The sequence below is a fragment of the Triticum aestivum genome, chromosome 7A, assembly GCF_018294505.1.
Source record: "Triticum aestivum cultivar Chinese Spring chromosome 7A, IWGSC CS RefSeq v2.1, whole genome shotgun sequence".
Taxonomy (NCBI): domain Eukaryota; kingdom Viridiplantae; phylum Streptophyta; class Magnoliopsida; order Poales; family Poaceae; genus Triticum; species Triticum aestivum.
This window is the reverse complement of record NC_057812.1, coordinates 347883115-347906005: the sequence shown is the minus strand read 5'-3', so window position 1 is coordinate 347906005 and position 22891 is coordinate 347883115.

Here is a 22891-nt window from a genome sequence, read left to right as displayed (position 1 = left end):
CACTTCTTGACAGGAATGGAGGAAAGTTGTCGCGAAGATCTATAGCCCCGCCCCGCAGTCGGAGGACCATAATTGGGACCTGGATCCCAGATTTGAAGAGGATCTGGACATATCTGTAGAGCTCGAGGAGGGGGTTTTCTATCAAGCGAGTTATGATGGCACGGAAGTGGCCATTATATCCGAGTACCCCAGCCTTCTCCCTTCCTCCCACGTAAGTACCCTGAAGGTGTCTCCTTACAAAGAGTTTTTTCACTGCGCTTCATCCACTGCAATGTCTTGTATTTTAAAAGGGGCGGTGCTTGTCTCGCCACGCCACATCGGGATCGTCCTTTAAGAAGGGTACACCGACACAAGGTGGATCTTCAAAAAGAAAGGCGGACAGCGATTCTTCCAAGCTCCGACCTTCATCAAGAAGGTATAATTTTTTATACGCCCTGCGGCAAACATGCCGAACTGTGATGTTTTTTCTCATTCCCCATATTCCAGGAAGAGCACTGACGGGACTATATTTGGAGACCTCGCCGAACATACATCCATCAATCCGACCTCGGACCATGCCTCTAGGGCGAGAGTCGATACGGGTGCCATGCCGGATTATCCTCTCTCCGATGAGTCAGACAATGTATCCGTCACCAACTCCGAGGTGGAGAGTGCCATGAACCATCGATGCCGGAGGGCCGCTGTCGGTGTCAAAACCGGCGGATCTCGGGTAGTGGATCCCGAACTGTACGTCTAGGCGGATGGTAACAGGAGGCAGGGAACACGATGTTTTACCCAGGTGCGGGCCCTCTTGATGGAGGTAAAACCCTACGTCCTGCTTGATTAATATTGATGATATGGGTAGTACAAGAGTAGATCTACCACGAGATCAAGGAGGCTAAACCCTAGAAGCTAGTCTATGGTATAATTGTTGTATATGGAGTTGATTGCCTACGGACTACAACCCTCCGGTTTATATAGACACCGGATAGGGTTAGGGTTACATAGAGTCGGTTACAATGGTAGGAGATCTTGAATATCCGCATCGCCAAGCTTGTCTTCCACGCCAAGGAAAGTCCCATCCGGACATGGGACGAAGTCTTCAATCTTGTATCTTCATAGTCCAGGAGTCCGGCTGAAGGTATAGTCCGGCTACCCAAACACCCCCTAATCCAGGACTCCCTCAGTAGCCCTGAACCAGGCTTCAATGACGACGAGTCCGGCACGCAAATTGGCTTCGGCATTGCAAGGCGGGTTCCTCCTCCAAGTCCTTCATAGAAGATTTTAAGCACCAAGAGTAGTGTCCGGCTCTGCAAAAATAAGCTTCCACATATTGCCATAGAGAGAATAATATTAACACAAATCAAATCTGCTGACGTATTCCGCAGTGCGTCATCACACTACAGCCAAGTCCTTCACTCGAATCGTTTTCACTCTTCCACCTCAGCGTGTTTTGCGAGGCGGTTTCCTTGGCACGTCTTGTCAAAGCAGAGATCGTGTGCCCCCATTTTACGGGATTCTCATCAATACAGACGTGGGTAACCCAATCGTGCCCGTTAGCATGTTTTCTTGATTAAAGGCGAGTCCCAAACAGTTACAGGGAGGGATCCTGGTATTCAACCTTTTATAAAGGGACCAGGGCCTTACTCCTTTTCTCCAATCCCAAAACAAGTTCGCCCGTCGCCTCGAGTTCCAACACCCTAGGCTTCAGATTCCGGGTGCCTCAGACCTTCGACAATGTCCGGTTCCGACCTTCAAGGCCGATGGATGCCCGGAGGAGGACGTGCTAAAGTTGAGAGAGGCTAAGTTCTTGACCGCCGAAATTTCGCATAGGTTGCCTGCTCAAAGGCAGGCTATTCCCAGTCCCCAGCCAGGTGAGAGCGTAGTGTTCATGTCTCACTTCCTTCGGGGGTTAGGCTTCCCGATGGATCCCTTCGTGAGGGGGCTGCTGTTTTATTATGGGCTGGAATTTCATGACTTAGCTCCGGAGTCCATCCTCCACATTTCCTCATTCATCGTTGTGTGCGAAGCATTCCTCCGTGTTACTCCTCACTTCGGATTATGGCTCAAGACTTTTGGAGTGGAGCCGAAGATGATCGAGGGACGGCACGCAGAGTGCGGAGGCGCTGTCATAAGTAAGAATGCCGATGCTCCATGGCCCGAGGGCTCCTTTCAAGAGGAGCTCAGCTTGTGGCAACGAGAATGGTTCTATATCACCACTCCCAGGAGCGCCAAGTGGGCGGCGCCTCCTGCCTTTCGCTCGGGTCCCCCATCACGGCTAGCATCATGGGTCAACAAAGGATTAGATTGGGGGTTATCCAAAGACGTGCCCTTGTTGCAGGGCCGCATCAGGGATCTCTTAGAAAGAGACCTCAACCTGGTCAAGGTGACGCAGGTCATGCTGATTCGCCGAACACTACCCGGCAAACGTCGCTCCCTTTGTCTGTGGGAGTTCAATCCGGAGGGACCACGAGCTCTCCATCATTTTATGGGCGCAACGCCCGTGGAGATGTATAAACTGTTCTTCGGATCACAAATGATGTGTCCGGATTTGACCGAGGATGCAGGCCTAAGCTGCAATCGCCCGGATACCAGAGTAAGTAACCTTGTGCCCGGACCTACTATCCATATAATCGTCATAAACTTGCCCCTAAAGGAGCTGTCCTTTTAAACAGGAGTGGATAGCAAAGGCAAAGCTGATCAGGTGTCCGGTTCCCCTTCCCGAAACCAGGCCGGATCCCGTGCTTGTCAGGATGTTGAAGATAATGCCTTTGGAGGGAAGTAAGGGGAACGACAAGGGAACTATGGCCTCCACGAAGGAGGCTGCTCCGAAGGGAGGAACCGACAATTCCTCTCCCAAGGGGAAGAAGAGGGCCGCCTCTGACGACCCGGAGACCATGGCCCCGAAGCGGGGGAGAAAATCCTCGTCAGAGGGTCCGACGCCGGGGAGTTCCTCGGTCGAACTACGCCCTCAAAGGGATCAGCCCTCCAGCGAGCCGTAAGTAGAGAGAGGTTTTCCTTTTGAGGGATGAGAGAAATCCTTGATTTATATCTGAGAAGATTAATCGAAATTTTACCTTGTAGCTCGGACCTCAGCCCTTCTCAGCAGAGCTCGTCTTCGGGGGATCTTCCTCCGGAGATGATGGAGAGCGGGACGCCTCCCCCTGCCGTACCTCCTAGCGAGGCGGGCGACCCTGAGGTGTCGTCGCGGGGGGTTTCTCTGAATCCGGCAGGGGCGGAAGATAGCTATGTGGCCCCCCAAGGCTCTCCACGTCCGGCCTTCGAAAGATGCCATAGGACAAGTCCGGCACCGTCTGGTGCTCGGCCGGAGGAGCTAAAGATTCTGCTGGGGCGAGCTTCCATCTCAGAGGAGCACCGTGCATTGATGGGCACGGTGATTGAAAGGATTTCATCTGCAGAAAGCGGATTGCATGAGGCCGTCAAAAGTTTACTGACGGGTTTTGAGGTACGTTCGATAATGTACAGTTTTATCAGTTGCGCATAAGTAAGGTGCGCCCTGTGTAGATAGTAGCCCCTGAGACTCTGCGCATTGTCAAGAAATGACGGCACGCAGAGGATCATAATCCCAGGTCTAAGATGTCGCCTTTGAATGTAGGTGGCGAGGTGTCCGGAATCAAGCCAAACTAATGATGTGGCCGAACTAAAGCGGCAACTGGACGTGGCAGATGCCGACATCGCGCTTGTCAACAAGCGGCTTGATGAGGCTCAAGGTATGTAATTCTTCGGGCGGCATCAGGTAAGAGGAGCTTCACGCCAGTGTCTTACAATGTGTGTGCTCGACGCAGATGGTACGGCCGCCGTGGAGAATCTTAGGGCAGAACTTGCCCGAGCTAAGGAGCAAGCCAGGAAAAGCGATGCGGCTGCCGAGAAGGCCCTTGAAGAGCTGAGAGCCGAACAGGCTGCTCATTGCCGAAGCAAGGAGGAGATGGCCGAGATGGCCGAAAAGTTAAAAAGCGCTACCGGCCATTGCAGACTTGTTGAAAAAGAAGACCAGGCGAAACAGACGGACTTAGAGAAGGCCGTTGCCAATGCCAAGGACGCGCGCTCTGCGATGAGAGCTGTGAAGGAGGAGCTGCGTCAGGCCGAACAGATTGCGGCAGGAAAGCCCTTTATGCTGCGAAGGAAATTTTGTGATCCGAAGTTTGCTCCGTTGGACCGGATGTGGAGTGTGGAGGATACCTATCTAGACTTGGCAGCGAGTGCTGCTGATGCGACCGAACACTTTCAAGATCAGAAAGATCGCGAAGTGGAAAAGCTTTTTTGGTCACAGCTTCACAATCCAGAGCATCCACTGGCAGTGGATGATCATTTGGCTCAATGGGCCGAACTGAATAGGTTGTCTGGACTCGCCATGAAGTACGTCATGGGTCACCTGTGGCCGGGGAGATCGGAGCCGAAGAGTTATTTCAGCTTGGTGCAGCAATTCCTTGACGCGGTGCCGCGTATAAATGCAATGAAGAGGTCAACATGCATAGAGGGCGCTAGGATGGCTCTTACCCATGTTAAGACATACTAGGCAGAGATGGAGACCACCGTTGTTGCGTCCTGAGATTCGGACAAAAGCTGAGTACCCTCCAAGCACTATTTTCAGGAAGTTCTTGAAGGCGCTCGTGTAATAGAGACGCAATGCCCGAAAGATGCTATGTTATGATAGCATATGTATTTATAAAGTAATATTTTGATAAACTGTAGTGGCCTTTTTTATACTTGTGCCTCCAAGTATTGGGAACACCTCCTGTGCGGCCGTTTTAAGATATATATATATATATATATATATATATATATATATATATATATATATATATATATATATATATAGAATCTGAAAGATGGCAGTCGTTGGCTTCAGCCCCCACACACATAGTGCGGGGGTGCTCGCAGAAGACGCATTTTCACACTTAACCCAACGTCTTAGTCCTACAAAGGAGATGATAGCGCAGCGGGCCAGGCAACCGGACTATAATGCTTTAGCACTTTCACTTAGCCATAGGAGTTTGACAATGAGACTCTTTAGGTAGCTCCTTGGTGGCAACTGCGCTCGTCCGAATTCGGGGCGCGTATGTGCCTGACCGGGAAGCGGCCCTTCGTTAAAGCGGAGGAATCCGATAGATTCCGATAGGTCATCGAGTGGCTGACCTGTCTCACGCTACATCATGACAGTCAGTTTTTGGCTTTCTCTACTGAGGTGCTCGCCCGGCCGAACCGGGGGCACAATCGCAGTAGTTCTCCTGGTGCTACCTTAGCCGATACAACGGAATGTAAGGTAGCCAAACTCAGGAGCCGGGCAACCCAACATTTGACCAAAGACATGATTCGGAGCTGATGCATATAATGCCAAAACTCGCGACGCCGACCACTCCCTAAGGTGTTCAGTCTTTATGAGTGCGGGCGAAACAACACTCTTTATTAAAAAAGCCCCTAGTGTCCAGGTACGTGCAAAAATTCTAACGTGGCCACATGCCAAGACGCCAGCCTCCTCCTTGGTTATATCAGAAAGAAAAAACCAGGGGATGTGTAGCAACAACAGACAGTAAAAAAGGTTTACGCAGGGTCTTAATCTAAAAAGAATCCTTTAGGACGGGTCCCTACTGCACGTCTGCGCCCGTGTCTCCGTTGTGCCGTGTCCTGGACGGGCGCCGCACGACGTTCATTTGTAAAAGAGAGGAACTGAGTTGAAAACGGGTCGTGCCAAATTTTTTTAAAATAAGCAAAGTATAAAGTAAGATATATAAGATTGAGCTTTATTGTCTCTTATTGTATATGCGTGGAGCCCCTAGTGCGGGGGTATATGGCTTCTGGGCCTGCATCAATGATGATTTTGCACTGAACTCGTCCATCCGCGTTCGTGGTCTTGAATGACCTATTTCGAAGTTTCTTTTGGCCGGTGAGGCCATTTTGCTGTGGGGCTGTCAAAGCGGCCGCACAGTCCTCCGCTTGGGGAGGCGCACTTTAGTGCTTCCCCTTCAAAGAGATGATGCCTCGTGGACCGGGCATCTTAAGTGTAAGAGATGCATAATGCGGTATTGCGTTAAAGCGAGCGAAAGCTTTGCGTCCCAGTAGTGCTTGAAAGCGACTTGAGAACGGGACGATATGGAAGGTCAGCTTTTCGCGGCGGAGGTTATCGGCAGAGCCGAATATGACTTCGAGCCGGAGAAAACCCATACAATGGGTGTCCGGACCAGGTATTACCCCTTGAAAGGAGGTTTTGCTGCGGCGGATTCTTGCTGGGTTTATTCCCATGTGCTGGATTGTATCCTGATATATCAGGTTTAGTCCACTGCCGCCCTCCATAAGGACATTTGAAAACTGGTGTCCGCCAATTATTGGATCGAGTATCAAGGCAGTCCAGCCTACATTCTTGATATTCCTAGAATAATCTAGCCGATCGAAGATGATCGGTTTTGACAACCAGTGGCAGCACCCTTTGGACCGTGTGGTGCGTACCTTTACGGGCGCCGCACGTTTTGTTATGTGAAGTGAGTTCACTGTTTTTACTTCTTGTGGGAAGTTCTTTTGTTTCCTGGTGCTCTGCTTTTGGGGTTCGTTCTCGTCTTCGCTTGGTGTGTCGAGCCCCTTGTGTTCGGCATTGAGTCTGCCGGATTGTTTGAAAACCCAACAGTCTCTGTGGGTATGGTTAGCAGGCTTCCTGGGAGTACTGTGTATCTGACATATCCTGTCCAGGATTTTACTTAGGTTGGATGGATCGTCCCTGTTATCCTGGGGGGCGATTTTTCCTGATTTTGTCGTGACCCTTTGAATCCGGCATTGACTGCCGTGCTCTTCTGACTTTTGTCCTTAGTCCAGCGACGGTCCTTGTTGCGTCGTGGTTTTCCATTTCCATCCCTAGTTTCGGATGTACTTGGGTTGGTGGGGCTGCACCTTGCCAACCAGCTGTCCTCCCCTGCACAAAAGCGGGTCATGAGGCTTGTTAGTGCGGCCATTGTTCTTGGCTTTTCTTGGCCGAGGTGTCTGGCGAGCCATTCGTCTTGGACGTTATGCCTGAAAGCTGCTAAGGCTTCGGCGTCCGGACAGTCGACTATCTGATTCTTTTTAGTGAGGAATCTATTCCAGAACTACCGAGCTGATTCTCCGGGTTGTTGAGTTATGTGACTAAGATCGTCTGCATCCGGAGGGCGGACATAGGTCCCTTGAAAGTTTGCTCGGAAAGCATCCTCGAGCTCTTCCCATCTTCCAATTGTGTTTTTGGGAAGGCTTTTAAGCCAATGCCGGGCTGGCCCTTTAAGCTTAAGGGGTAGATATTTTATGGCGTGGAGATCATCTCCTCTAGCCATGTGTATGTGGAGGATATAATCCTCGATCCAGACTCCAGGGTCTGTTGTTCCATCATATGCCTCTATGTTTACGGGTTTGAATCCCTCTAGGAATTCATAGTCCAGGACCTCATCGGTGAAACATAGGGGGTGTGCGGCGCCCCTGTATTTGGGTGTGCTGGATTCTGATGATGGCTTCATAGCGTTGCTTACGAGAGCTTGCTTTTTTGGCCCATAAATGGACCTGACTGGGCCATGATGTGAATCCTTAGGTGGGTCGCATGCCGATTTAGGTGCGGCACCGCTTGCCGCTTTATGGGGTCGTCTATCCGACCGTGTGGCTTTTTCATTTTTTGAATGCGAGGACTCTAGGGCCTCTTCCTCGAATTCAGGCAGTAGCTTTCTTTTCGGATAGCTTTTAGTGCGGCGACTGTCGCCGTACTTATCTGTGGTGTTGATTATTTTGCTCCATCTAATCCGGAGTGCGTCTTCCGCTATTTTTAGTTTCCACTTCTGCTTCTTTAGGCTGCGTGCAGTTACAACGAGCCTCTCGTGGAGGTTCTTCTGCTCCATAGGTTTATTCGGCGTGAGGTCGTCCGGAATGCCGTTTTCGCCGGAGGAGGGATGTTCGGCTTCTCTATCCGTGTTGCCCTGTTTGGACGGTTGCTCTAAGGCCTGCTCATCGTCTACCGGCTCGTCCTGCTCTATGGCTGGGTTTTTGTTGAGGCGGGGCTTGGGTCGGCGTTTACGCCGATGCTTTGATTGCTTTTCGGGGGGTCGATCTCCCGTCCCATCCCCTTTTTCCTCATTGTCACTTCCTTTAGGGGTATCCACCATGTACGCATCGTGAGATGAGGTGGCTGTCCAATGCCCTATGGGCGTTGGTTCGTCGGTATCTCCTGCATCGTCATCCATGTTGTCGATGTCTCCGGAGTCGAAGTTGAGCACGTCGTTTAAATTGTCGACAGTGGCTACCAAGTGGGTGGTGGGTGGGCTTTGAATTTCTTCATCGTTCGTATCCCATCCTCGCTGACCGTAGTTCGGCCAGGGCTCTCCTGATAAGGAGAGAGTCTTGAGAGAGTTCAGGATATCGCCACAAGGCGAGTGCTGAAAGATGTCTGCGGCGGTGAACTCCATTATCGGCACCCAATCGGATTCGATTGGCAGGGGCGCGGGGGGTTCGGAGTCCGGGGAGGAGTCCAGATCCTCGGAGTCACGGGTCGTGCAGAGTGCGGGGCTAGCGTTCGGCTCGATCGCTTTCGGGATCGCAGCCCCCGAGGTGACGTCCAACCGTTCATCCTCAATTGGTGCAATAGGCTCCGAGTTAGGGGTTGGAGCCGATGCGTGTGCGGCCTCCAGGACACTGTCCGGGGGCAGAGCTAGATCATGCCCCTCGAGATAGTGCGGCGCGCTTGGCCGTGGCTCGAGCCCGCCGAAGATCAAGTCTCCACGGATGTCAGCCGTGTAGTTTAAGCTTCCAAACCTGACTTGATGGCCAGGGGCGTAGCTTTCGATCTGCTCCAAGTGGCCGAGCGAATTGGCCCGCAGAGCGAAGCCGCCGAAGACGAAGATCTGTCCGGGGAGAAAAGTCTCACCCTGGACCGTATCGTTGTTGATGATCAAAGGAGCCATCGGGCCTAAAGGCGACGACACAGAGGAACTCTCAATGAAAGCACCAATGTTGGTGTCAAAACCGACGGATCTCGGGTAGTGGGTCCCGAACTGTGCGTCTAGGCCGGATGGTAACAGGAGGCAGGGAACATGATGTTTTACCCAGGTTCGGGCCCTCTTGATGGAGGTAAAACCCTACGTCCTGCTTGATTAATATTGATGATATGGGTAGTACAAGAGTAGATCTACCATGAGATCAAGGAGGCTAAACCCTAGAAGCTAGCCTATGGTATAATTGTTGTATATGGAGTTGATTGCCTACGGACTACAACCCTCAGGTTTATATAGACACCGGATAGGGTTAGGGTTACATAGAGTCGGTTACAATGGTAGGAGATCTTGAATATCCGCATCGCCAAGCTTGTCTTCCACGCCAAGGAAAGTCCCATCCGGACACGGGACGAAGTCTTCAATCTTGTATCTTCATAGTCCAGGAGTTCGGCTGAAGGTATAGTCCGGCAACCGAACACCCCCTAATCCAGGACTCCCTCAGCCGCCATGCGCGATCCTACCTTTACCAAAGAGGCATTTAATGCCTTTAGTTCGGCGGACGCATACATCCGAGCTGCTCGGGATGCTCGGGATCCGCGATCATACGGGACGCATGCAATAAGGTTCAACTGCCAGATCAAAAGTAGAGATAACATGCTAGAAGGTATGGCAGAGCAGATAATTGTTTTTAGCTACCTGTTACAAGGCTTCGGCTGAGCCCAATAACTTGTGACCAAGTGTTTTTTGGAGTTAAGTTACTCCATTGAGCCGGTGTCAGCACCATCCGGGTTTCCACCTGGCGGGTCATTGTCATCCTGGCGTCTTGAGGTTGAGGCCTCTTAGTCACCCTGCACCGGTTCTCCTTCGTCTGTCATCTCGAGAGTAGCCGATGTCCAGTCGATGCCGGTTAATTCTTCAAAGGTCGCCTCATCATTTAAAAATAGAGGGGTTAAGATCAGGAGCGAAAATATGCTTATGCCTTGGTGGAATGATATCTACAACATCATGAGATGGTGGCTTAATCTTATTGTTGTTCTCACCATAAGTCGACATGTACTTGCTCAAATTCAGATCTTCTATAAGTTTGCAAGCCACGGGCCACATCTTTCTGATGCATTGGTTGAAGTCTTTCTCTTCAAAGATCGACTCATCATCCTTGAACTCTGGGCATCCGGTAGCTATTTCCTCCATGTCAAGTTTTGATTGCCATGCCTTGGCCCGGCCTAGAGCAACAATGGCTCTGGCTCGGGTGGCTAATAATTTAACCTCCTCAATTTGAGTCGGTGTTGTCGTGAGATGATCCAGCACAGTCTTGATTTGAGTTGGAGGTTTTCTGCTACCTGACAAAGCTACAAGGCTGCAAAGTGTTCCAGCATACAACTGCTTAGTCAATAAATAAGCCGCCTTAAATTTGAGTAGCACTTTCTGGCCAAGACTAGAGCTTCTGAGGCCTATTCAATTTTTCGCATGAGAGTTGCCAGGCGGGTGAAGAATTATATGTTATGAATTTCCAGGCGGATTAAAGAAATATCAAAACAGATGATAAGTTGCATATTAAGCTTACCAAAGATGGCGGCTGATATTTGACAGATATGTTCCTTCAAGCCTGCTAACTCTTCGGTTACTGGCTTAAGCTTAGCCTTAGCATCTTCTGCTTTTCTTTGCAGTGTAGCCTTGTCAGTTTCCTAGGCAGTTCTTTCAACATCAAAACCCGCCTTGATTTTCTTAGTTTCTTCCAGTGAAGTTTTCAGGCTTGACTCGGCCTTGGAAGTATTAGCTTGTTGCAGCTCAATATTCTTCTTTAAGTCACTCAGTTGCGACTCTTTCACATTCAACGTCTCCTGAAATACAATATTGAGGCAATGGTTATAACACAAGGAGATGTCGGCATTCTGGGAACCAGGGTACCCAAACTTGCCTGCCTACAGAGTGGCTCCATCAACGGCCTGGTAAGGCCCATCTTCGTCAACTTCAAGACAAGACCCTCGCGAGGCAGACAACGCCAAGACATACGGAGGTAGCGGTCTCCCTCGGCTGGCTCCTGAGGAGTGGAGATTCCTATGCAAGCGCCCATCTCATGAGGTCCGGATGACGCAAGCCATGACGACCAAGGCCAAGATGGCGCCAGTGCGTGCAGAGCAACATATTTCCTCTTTGGTGCTAAGAAGGCGAGCACAAGTGCGGAGTCCTGAGAAATCAACCAAAGGTTTCCATTCCCGTGCTACAAGACCAAGACCGCCAGGGCGGAAGGACGGAGGTCATCGTCGAGCCCACCATGGTGTCACGAGCAGAAGCTTTGTAGGCGAAGACCACCTTTCGTCAGGATAGGATGTACTTCTGTCCCCTTTCAAACTGGCCACTATGGAATCCCTTCCCGCCTACATCTTGGGGGAAGAAGACCGAGGCCTCTCTCTCTATATTTTTTTAGCCACTACCATAGAGGAGAGATCCAACCAGAACCCTCACTAGCTCACACCAACACAAGAACAGACCTCCGGAGGCTGTTCTTCCTCTATATTAGTTCATGCTCAGCCCCTCGTGAGGCAAATCCACCCCAAAGCAGGAGTAGAGTCTTACACCACAAGGTGGCCTGAACCTGGGTAAACTGTCGGGTCCCTTTCCTTTCCCGTTCATTGAGCTAGGCTGTGAGAGCGACGAGTTGGCTGCCTGGAGAGATCGAGTTCTTTGCACGCACCCTAGAGTTCGAACCTTTCTTGGGTCTACGGAGCCCTAAATCCGACATTTGGTGCACCAGGTAGGGGTGAGTCACAACCTTTCTCCCGTCGGTCAATTCGCCTCCATTCCACCGTTCTCATGGCTGACGCTCGTCGAGTTCATGCTGAGCGCCGGGCTGCCCTCGCCGCCCCCGTTGCCCAGACAGCGCCAGCGGGCGACGGTTCCCCCGTCTTTCCCCATCGCCTGTGGTAAACGCTACTGTCGGTGTCAAAACCGGCGGATCTCGGGTAGGGGGTCCCGAACTGTGCGTCTAAGGTCGATGGTAACAGGAGACAGGGGACACGGTGTTTACCCAGGTTCGGTCCTTCTCTATGGAGGTAATACCCTACGTCCTGCTTGATTGATATTGATGAATACGAGTATTACAAGAGTTGATCTACCTCGAGATCGTAATCGCTAAACCCTAGAGGTCTAGCTTGTATGGCTATGGTAATGAGTCTCTCCCCTCTCTGGACTAAGTCCTTCGGTTTGTATAGACCAGGGGGATCTAGGGTTACACAAGGTCGGTTACAAAGAAAGGAATCTACATGTTCGGTCGCCAAGCTTGCCCTCCACGCCAAGGAGAATCCCATCCGGACACGGGTATAGTCTTCGGTCTTCGTATCTTCACAGCCCATCAGCCCGGCCCATGGCTAAAAGGCCGGATGCCCGAGGACCCCTTAGTCCAGGACTCCCTCAGTAGCCCCTAAACCTGGTTTCAATGACAAGGTATCCAGCGCGTAGATCTGTCTTCGGCATTGCAAGGCGGGTTCCTCCTTCCGAACTCCAAGATAGTCTTCGGACGAAACAAACATGTCCGGATCTGCAACACACAGACATAGAGAGTATAGTATTTCACGAATCCAATATGCTGACAACTTTAGTAATGTGACATCACGCTTTCCCGGTCATTATTTCGAACCATTTCCCGTCCCGTCGTTCCATGTTTCGGGGCGTGGTTTTTATTGGCACGTCTTGTCAAAGCAGAGATCGTGTCCCCTTATTGCGGGATTTTCATCAATACGAGCATGGGTAACCCAACCGTCCCGCGGGAAAGATTCCTTAGGAATATGCAGGTTCTTAGGCTTTAGGAGGAGGCGTTCAATACCCGCTGCCTTTATAAAGGAACCAAGGGCCGTCCTTTTTATGCCAAACTTCTCCTAGGCCTTCCCAACCTCGAGTTCTAGCACCCCCAAGGTTCGACTTCATTGCTTCAAGCCTCCCCATAATGTCCGGACCCAGCCCTCATGGCCGATGGGTAGCTTCCTCCGTTACAGAGGAGGATATTGCAAAGCTTCGGGCGGCCAGATACTTGACCGTGGAGATACACCACAGGCTTCCTACTCAAGGACAGGTTATTCTGACCCAAGATCTGGCGAGAGGGTCGTATTCATCTCCCACTTCCCCCGAGGGCTAGGGTTCGCTCTTCACACCTTCGTCCGGGGGCTACTGTTTTATTACAGACTAGATTTTCATGATCTAGCCCCGGACTGCTTCCTCCACGTCTCGGCATTTATTATCACATGCGAGGCCTTCCTCTGAATCCCCCCACACTTCGGCTTATGGATCAAGACCTTTAGTGTGAAGCCGAAGGTAATTGACGGGGAACATGCAGAGTGCGGTGGTGCTGTAGTGAGCAAACTTACCAACACCCCTTGGCCAAAAGGCTCTTTCACTGAAACCTCCAACCAATGGCAGCAAGAGTGGTTTTATGTCACGGAAATCCGTAGTACCAAGTGGGCAGCTATACCTGCGTTCCGTTCTGGCCCTCCGCCACACCTTGCATCATGGATTAACAAGGGGCTGGACTGGGGATCAGTTAATGAAGTGCAGACTCTACAGAGCCGCATCCGAACCCTCCTTGAGAGAGACATCGATCTTGTCAACATGATTCAAGTGATGCTAGTTCGTCGAATCCTGCCATGCCAGCGCAGGTCTCGCCATATGTGGGAGCTTAATCCAGAAGGATCACGAACCCTCAAACACTTCTTCGGCACTACACACGAAGGGGTGTGGAAGTTGTTTTTCGGGAAGCGAAAACATTGTCCAGACACTACTGAGGATGCTGGCCTTAACTGCAACCGTCTGGATACCCCAGAAAGCACTTGTCTCCCGAACACTTTGTAATTACGCATACCGTAATATGGTACTGAGCAAGCTATCTTCTTCCAAGGCTGGATAAAGAAGGTGGAACTAATTATGTGTTCAGCCCCTCTTCCTGAAGGCCTAACGAATCCTGTTCTAACAAGGATGCTGGCCCTGGCACCACACCAGATGTCTGTGAAGGAGGGCGAGGCGGAGAGTGGGAGAACCAAAGATGGCCCCTATTCCAAGGGTACATCAGACATTGTGTCCGGAGGAATCAAAATTCCCTCATCCAAAGAAAAAAGTGAAGGGGGGCGTTGTCTCCTCCCCTCATGGGAAGAAAAGGGTTGCCTCCGAAGATTTGGAGAAATAGGCTCCTAAGCGAGGCAAGATGCCTCTGTTGGGTGGCTCGGGCTTGGAGGACGTCAAAGCACGGTCTCATGACGAGGACAAGCCTCAGGCCAAATCGTAAGCGAACAAGGATGTTTTTAAACATATCCCATTCTTTTCTTGTAATGCCTGGAATATATGTTTTTTGCAGCTCGGCACGCAGTCTTCTACAACAATCCTCTTCTTCGGGGGACCTTCTCCCCGAGATGATGGAAAGCGAGACGCCTCCACTGGTTTCTCCCCCGACCAACAGGTGGTGCAAGGGATGATGAAGACATTACCCGAAGGTAATACTTCGGTGGCCCAGGGTCCGGGGACCAACAATAAAGGCCCCGAACAATCCAGTATACAGTCGGATAAGAATAAACGGATCCCTTCAAAGGGCGGCCGTACTCCTACGGCAGCCGCCGGAGACCCAGAGGCGCCGGATATCTTGACGAGCATGTTGCGGCAGGCGTCTGTCTCAGAGGAACATCGTACCATGATGGGCACGGTGGTTAAAAAGGTCCTGTCCGCGAAGAGCGGAATGAATGAGGCCTTTGCGAGCCTACTAAGATGCTTCGAGGTTTGTACTGTAATATGTGCAATTGTGTTTTATTCACGAGATACACCTGTGTATAGATAGTAGCCCATGAGACTCTGATTGGCTTCCCGAGGGAGGCGATCGGAGGATCAAAAGATATGCCCAGGAAATAATATGATTAATTGGAACACAGGCTGTGACCTCGCCGGAAACTGCCCGGACTGTAGAGGTTGCGGATTTACAACACAAGATTGATGAGGCGGATAATGATATCGCGCTTATCAATAGGCGTCTTGACGAGTTGCAAGGTATGTATTAGGAGCAATCCTTACATATACATGTTTGTAATATAAGTGTGATGTTGAAAGTTGCATACTGGAATATGCATGGCTGCAGATGGTGCCGTCGCCATTCAAATTATTCGGGCGGAGCTGGCCCGGGCCAAGGAGCAGTCTCGGTTTAGTAACGCGGCTGCCGAAAAGGCATCAGCTGAGTTCAAAGCCGAACAAGCTGCTCGGCGCCAAGACGAGGAGAAAATATCCACGATGGCGCTCGAACTGAAAAATGCTACTAGCCGCTGTGAATTCCTAGAAAAGGAGAATAAAGCCAAAACAACTGGGCTTGACAAGGCCTTGCGAGAGGTGAAAGAAGCGCAGTCCGAATCTAGAGCGGCCCGTGTGGAGATCCAGCAAGCTGGGGAAATTGCAGCTAGTAAGCCCTTTTTGCTACAGACTAAGTTCGGCGATCCGAACTATGCTCAGCTTAACCAAATGTGGAGTTCTCTAGACGAGTTTTTAGACTTGCCGAAGAGTTCTTCTGATGCGGTGCAGTTTTACCAAGCGCAAGAGGGGTATGCAACGGAGAAGCTTTTCTGGTCACAATTTGGCGCATCGAAGCGCCCTCTGCTGCTGAATGAACAGATGTCCCAATGGGTTGAGCTTCATAGGATATCCAGTGCCGCCATGAAGAACGTCATAATCCGGCTATGGCCGACTGAGCCTATTCTGAATAGGTACTTTGCCTTGGTGCAGCGGATTGTTGATGTGGCGCCGCGTATCGATGCTGTTAAGTGGTCGACGTGCATTGAGGGTGCACGGATGGCCTTTGCCCGTGTCAAGACATACCGGGGAAGATGAAGGCCATCGATGTTGCGGCGAAGAGTCCACCCAAGGGCAAGGACCATCACGCACCGGAGCGTTATTTTGAGGATGTCTTAGAGGCTGCCCACTTGATAGAGGGTCAATGCTTGAAGGACATAATATTCGAGTGAGGTGTATGGGAATTGCAAAAGACAATTTTATAGTTAATCTATTTTTATGTTTTGCTCGAAAGCTTGTGTTCCTCCTGTGCGGCCGTTTTAATATAATCTAGAAGTTTTCCAGTCGTCGGCTTCAGCCCCCTCGTAGGAAGTATGGGGGTGTTCGGAAAAGCATTTAATCACTCTTGATCCAACATCTTGGTCCATGAAGGAGGTGATAATGCGGCGAACCAGGCAATCAGACTATAGGGAGTTAACACTTTCACTTAGCCATAAGAGGTTTATAGGGGGGACTACGATATAGCCCATGGTATGCGTACGGCTTATTCCAATATGGTGCATTACATATATGACCTAAAGAAAAAGGATCCTTCGTGTGATACGGAGGGAATCACGACAGATTCTGATAAGTCATCGAGTGGTTGACCAGCTCTCGCAGCATCATGATAGTCGGTTTTCGGCTTTCTCTACTGAGGTGCTTGACCAGATGAACCGGAAGCACAATCACAGTAGTTCTCCCTTTACTACCTTAGCAGATAGAGCGGAACGTAAGGTAGAAAGCACAGGAGCCGGGTAACCCAACCATTGACCCAAGACATGATTCAGAGCTGATGCATATAAGGCAAAACTCGCGATGCCGAAGTACGTTGTAAAGCTGTTTGGACTTTGTTGGCAGCTCATTTGTTCCCATACCGAGCCCCTGGCAGGTTATGCCAAGGCATATTTGTGAAACAACCATAGGGGCCATATTCATTTGCGAAAAGACATGAATGATTAATTCGGATAATGTTTACTGGGACCTGAGCGGTATGCCAATGGTTACTTTATATATAAAAAGACCTCAACCCCGACTATTTGACATGCCCGGGGTTGAAGGTGGAGGAAAAAGGCATATTTCAGGCTCGAAATAAAGAGTGCGGTCTACAAAAAGTTTATTTTGGACCTCCTATCGCACGTCTGCGCCGCCTGTCCTCGGCGAGGGGAATCCTTGACGGAAGTAGCCCCTTAGGTGAGTGTACGGATCCGAACTCCAATGGAGTCAGTTTAGATGTTTGTCCTTTGCGTCACCTGTTTTTAAGAGATAATGAAGAAAGAAAAAAAGGAAAGTAGATAAAAATGTTATGGGAATGCTTGTCGGCTTGTCCGTATTGTTGTTACGCCAATGCCCATGGTATCTTAAGTATGTAGTGATGTATGCGCGGTACAAATTTTGCGGGTATATGAGGTGGGCGGCGGAAGCCGAACTGCTATTTCCGCTCCCGGGTTGATCAATCCTTGGGGGGAAATTGCTTTTGACCCCCGGTATTTGGTTGGTGAACCTCGTCGTCGTCCCTATTGCCTGGCGGCCTCCTCCCCTTGTGTTCGGCGTTGAGCTTGCCGGCCTGCTTGAAGACCCAACGGCTTCTGTTGGTATGATTGGCTGGTTTATCGGGGTGGCCGTGAATCTGGCAGGGTTGGTCCAGTATCTTGTCTAGGTTGGATGGTCCGTCTCTGTTCGCCTTGAATGGCTTTTTCCGTTGACCGGGCTTGGGATTGCTGAATCTGGCGTTGACTGCTATGTCACGTGATCTTTTATTGTCATTGCGACGGTTGTGTTTGCTTCGTCATGGCTTGCCATTGCCATCTCGGATTTCGGAAGTGCCCGAGTCGCTGACGCTATTGCTTCTACGAGCGAGCCAACTGCCTTCTCTCGCACAAAAGCGGGTCATTAGAGCGGTAAGGGCTGTCATGGATCTAGGTCCTTCTTGACCGAGGTGGTGTGCAAGCCATTCATCCCGGACGCTGTGTTTGAAGGCCGCAAGGGCTTCCGCGTCCGGACAGTTGGCGATTTGGTTCTTTTTAACTAAGAACCTAGTCCAGAGCATCCTGGCTGACTCTCCGGGCTGTTGGATAATGTGACTTAAGTCATCGGCGTCCGGTGGCCAGACGTATGTTCCTTGGAAGTTGTCGCGAAAGGCGTCTTGCAAATCTTCCCAGCTGCCAATTGAACTTTCTGGCAGACTATTTAACCAGTACTGAGCTGGTCCTTTGAGTTTTAGTGGTAGGTATTTTATGGCATGAAGGTCATCTCCGCGGACCATGTGGATATGGAGGAGGAAGTCCTCGATCCATACCGCAGGATCCGTTGTTCCGTCGTATGATTCGATATTCATTAGTTTGAACCCGTCCGGGAATTCATGCTCCATTACTTCGTTTGTGAAGCAAAGAGGGTGTGCGGCGCCTCTATGTTGGGCCACACTGCAACGTACCTCCGATGGAGTCCATTTGTGGTTTTCGGCCCAGGCGTGGCTAGGTTTGTCACGTCCGAATAGGTAGCCATCATTGAGGGAGTCCTGGATTAGGGGGTCCTCAGAGAGCCGGACTATATCCCTTGGCCGGACTGTTGGACTATGAAGATACAAGATTGAAGACTTCGTCCCGTGTCTAGGCGGGACTCTCCTTTGCGTGGAAGGCAAGCTTGGGATTCGGATATGTAGATCTCCTCCCTTGTAACCGACTCTGTGTAACCCTAGCCCCCTCCGGTGTCTATATAAACCGGAGGGTTTTAGTCCGTAGGACAACAACAATCATATCATAGGCTAGCTTCTAGGGTTTAGCCTCTCCGATCTCGTGGTAGATCAACTCTTGTAATACTCATATCATCAAGATCAATCAAGCAGGAAGTAGGGTATTACCTCCATCGAGAGGGCCCGAACCTGGGTAAACACTGTGTCCCCCGCCTCCTGTTACCATCTGCCTTAGACGCATAGTTCGGGACCCCCTACCCGAGATCCACCGGTTTTGACACCGACATTGGTGCTTTCATTGAGAGTTAAACTGTGCCGTCACAATCAAGGCTTGATGGCTCCTTTGATCATCGGCAACGATGCGATCCAGGGTGAGGTTTTCCTCCCCGATTAGATCTTCGTATTTGGCTGCTTTGTACTGCGGGCCAACTCGCTTGGCCATCTGGAGCAGATCGAGAGCTACGCCCCTGGCCATCAGGTCAGGTTTGGAAGCTTGAACTATACCGCCGACATCCGTGGAGATTTGATCTTCGACGGATTCGAACCCATGTCAGGTGCGCCGCACTGTCACGATGGGCATGATTTAGCTCTACCGACGAACAGTGTTCGAGAGATCACACCTGTAACTACTCCGGCCCTCAATCCGAAACAGATCGCGTTGTCTGACGACGGGTGGATGGACCCCGCCATAGAGGCCGCACACTCAGCGACGATAGAGCCGAGTACTGACTTCACCTCCTACGAGACCTGTTTTGTCGGACCTTTGGATTCGTCCCTGGCCACGTTCTCCGAACCGCCTGCGTCCGTACCTATCAAATCTAATTGGGCGCTGATCACGGAGTTTTCCTCCGCGGATATCTTTCAGCACTCATCCTTGGGCGATGTGCTAAATTCATTAAGGTCTCTCTCCTTGTCAGGACGCCCTTGGCTGAACTGTGTCCGGCTCGAGTGGGAAGCGGACAACAAAGAAATTCGTTCCCCACCCGCCACCCACTTAATAGCCACAGTCGATGACTTAACCGACATGCTTGATTTCGGCTCCGAAGACATCGACGGTATGGACGACGATGCGGGAGACGAACAGGAACCACCGCCTGCAGGGCACTGTACTGCCACTTCATCACATGATATATACATGGTGGATACACCCAAAGAAAATGATGACGAGGAATGGGAGGAAGTAGCAAAGGACAATTCCCTCGAGAAGCAACAAAAGCGACGGCGTAAGCGCCGCTCCAAATCCCGCCCTGGCAAAATCAGCAATAACAGTGCAAGAAAGAGTAACACCCCGGTCGACCCTAAAGAAGACAACGACCACGTGAACCCAGTGGTGGAGCCGGGTGAACCAATAGACGACGAATATAGTACGAAGCCGCTATCCGGTCACGACGACCCCGAGGGTAAAACTTATCAGCCTGTCTCCGGAGACATGAATAGTCCGGACGATGATGCACACATCATCCCTGAAAGACACTTGGAACAAGAGAACCTTCATAAAAGGCTCATTGAAACCGCGCGGAGCCTGAAGAAGTAGAAGTAAAGGCTTAAGACCACGCAGAATACGCTCAACAGCAGATGGAATAAAGTGCTTGACACGGAAGAAAAGTACGGCGGTAATCACCACACAAAAAGCTATCCAAAGCGCAAGCTGTTGCCTAAATTCGACGACGAGGCCTTAGAGCCCACTCAGCCGGAAAATAAAACGGCCGATCAACTGGACCGGCCACCCCGTGGTCGCGATAGGGCGGCTAACGATGACGTACACAAATCAACACATGACCTACATGAGGACCTACACAAAAAAGCAGGTTTGACCAGGTCCATTTACGGACCTAGGAAGTGCGTTCCGGCGCAGATTCATCGCCGCCCAATTGACTACACTGACAGAATAATAGTTTGGAATCAAAACCGAACACTACAACCATCAGACACACCCAAATACAGGGGTGCCGCGCACCCCCTATGCTTCACCGACGAGGTACTGGATCATGAATTCCCAGAAGGATTCAAACCCGTGAACATAGAGTCATACGACGGACCCTGGGGTCTGGATTGAGGACTTTATCCTTCACATCCACATGGCTCGTGGAGATGATCTCCACGCCATCAAATACTTGCCCTTAAAGTTGAAAGGACCAGCTAGGCACTGGTTGAAAAGCCTCCCTGAAAACTCAATTGGAAGTTGGGAAGAGCTCGAGGACGCTTTCAGGGCTAATTTTCAAGGGACCTATGTCCGACCTCCGGATGCAGACGATTTAAGTCACATAATTCAACAGCCCGGAGAGTCAGCCCAAAAGCTTTGGAACATATTGCTCACTAAGAAGAATCAAATTGTCGATTGCCCCGATGCCGAAGCCTTAGCGGCTTTCAAACATAGTGTACGGGAAGAATGGCTTGCCAGACACCTCGGCCAGGAAAAACCAAGGACAATAGCAGCCCTAACAAGCCTTATGACCCGCTTTTGCACAAGCGAGGATAGCTGGCTGGCCCGCAGCGGCACCAGCGACCCAAGCACATCCGAAGTCAGGGATGGCAATGGAAAACCACGACGCAACAAAAGCAAGCGTCGAAGCAACGAAGACAACCCAGACAACACGGTGGTGAACGTCAGATTCAGGGGCTCTCGACCCGATCAACGGAAAAAGCCATTCAAAGGCAGCAGAGATGGATCGTCCAGCCTAAACAAGATTCTGGACATATTATGTTAGATTCACGGCACCTCCGATAAACCTGCAAATCACACCAATAGAGAATGCTGGGTCTTTAAGCAGGCCGGCAAGCTAAACGTCGAACACAAGGGGAGGGAGACACCAAGTGAAGACGAGGATGAGCCTCACCAACAAAACACTGGGGGACAGAAAAAATTCCCACTAGAAGTCAAAACAGTGAACATGATTCACGTAACGAAGAGGAGGAACACACGCGTGCTCTGAGATGTATGCACCGTAGAGCCCGTTACCCCCAAGTTCAACCCTTGGTTGGCCTGCCCAATCACTTTTGATCGCAGGGATCACCCGACTAGTATGCGGCATGGAGGGTCGGCTGCCTTGGTACTAGACCCAATAATTGACGGATACCATCTCACCCGAGTCCTTATGGACAGCGGCAATAGTCTTAATTTGATATATCAAGACACAGTCCGCAAAATGGGGATAGACCCAACAAGAATTAGCCAAAGCAATACTACCTTTAAAGGAGTAGTACCAAGCCCAGAGGCTCGCTGCACGGGCTCTATAGTCTAGAGGTTGTATTCGGTTCTCCCGACAACTTCCGAAGTGAAGAATTAACCTTCGACATCGCTCCATTCCGAAGCGGCTATCAAGCACTACTCGGAAAAACAGCCTTCACTCGTTTTAATACAATACCGCATTACGCTTATCTTAAGCTTAAGATGCCCGGTCCACGTGGCATCATCACAGTTAGCAGACACTAAGAGCGTTCCTTACATATGGAGGAGTGTACGGCAGCTTTCACATCCGAACACTGAACGACCCCTCCAACCAGAATAAAGGATCGGTCGTCAAGACCGCGAACACGGCTAGACAAGTCCGGCGCACCCCTCGCTGTAACAGTTTAGATAAACCCGAGATTGGGTCGATGGATATACCCCCATAGGTGGCGCCAGGGGCTTCCCGCATATAAAAAGGACTATAGTTCGGTTTGACCTTACTTAGATTGAATTTCAATGGTCTATTAAGAATAACCGATTTTCCGCACGTCGACTTTCACCTAGGTTTTTTCTCTCTTGCAGATGACAATCATGCTACACCCTTCCAGGACACGGCACAAGGGAGACACATGCGCAGACGTGCAGCAGGGCCCTGCTCAAAGGTTTCTTTTTAGATTAAGAACCTGTATAAACCTTTCTCACTGTCCCTTGTTGCTTCACGCCCTTCGGATACTTAGCACAACCAAGAGGGATGCTGACGTTATTGGCATTTTTGCCACGCCAGACTGATGCACATACCTGGAAATTCAGGGTTCATTATCAAGGGCCTTGCTCAGCCCGGTATATGTTGTAAAGTCCGAATACCTTAGGGAGTGTTTGGCGTCACGAGTTTGGCCTTATATGCATCAGCTCCGAATCATGTCTTTGGTCAAATGTTGGGTTTGCCCGGCTCCCGTGTTTTGCTACCTTACGTTACACTCTATCGGCTAAGGTGGCACTGGGAGAACTACTGTGATTGTGCCCTGGTTCATCTGGATGAACACCTCAGTAGAGAAAGCCGAAAACTGACTGTCATGATAAAGCGTGAGACTGGTAAACCACTCGATGACTCAGCGGAATCTTCGCGATTCCTCCGCATTAACGAAGGACCGGTTTCCCGGTCATGTATGTACGCGCACCGTATTCAGATAAGCGCGGAGGTACCAGGGGCTATATAGTACCCCCACTGTCAAACTCCTATGGCTAAGTGAAAGTGTTAAAGCAATATAGTCTGATTGCCTTGTTTGCCGCGCTATCACCTCCTTCATGGAC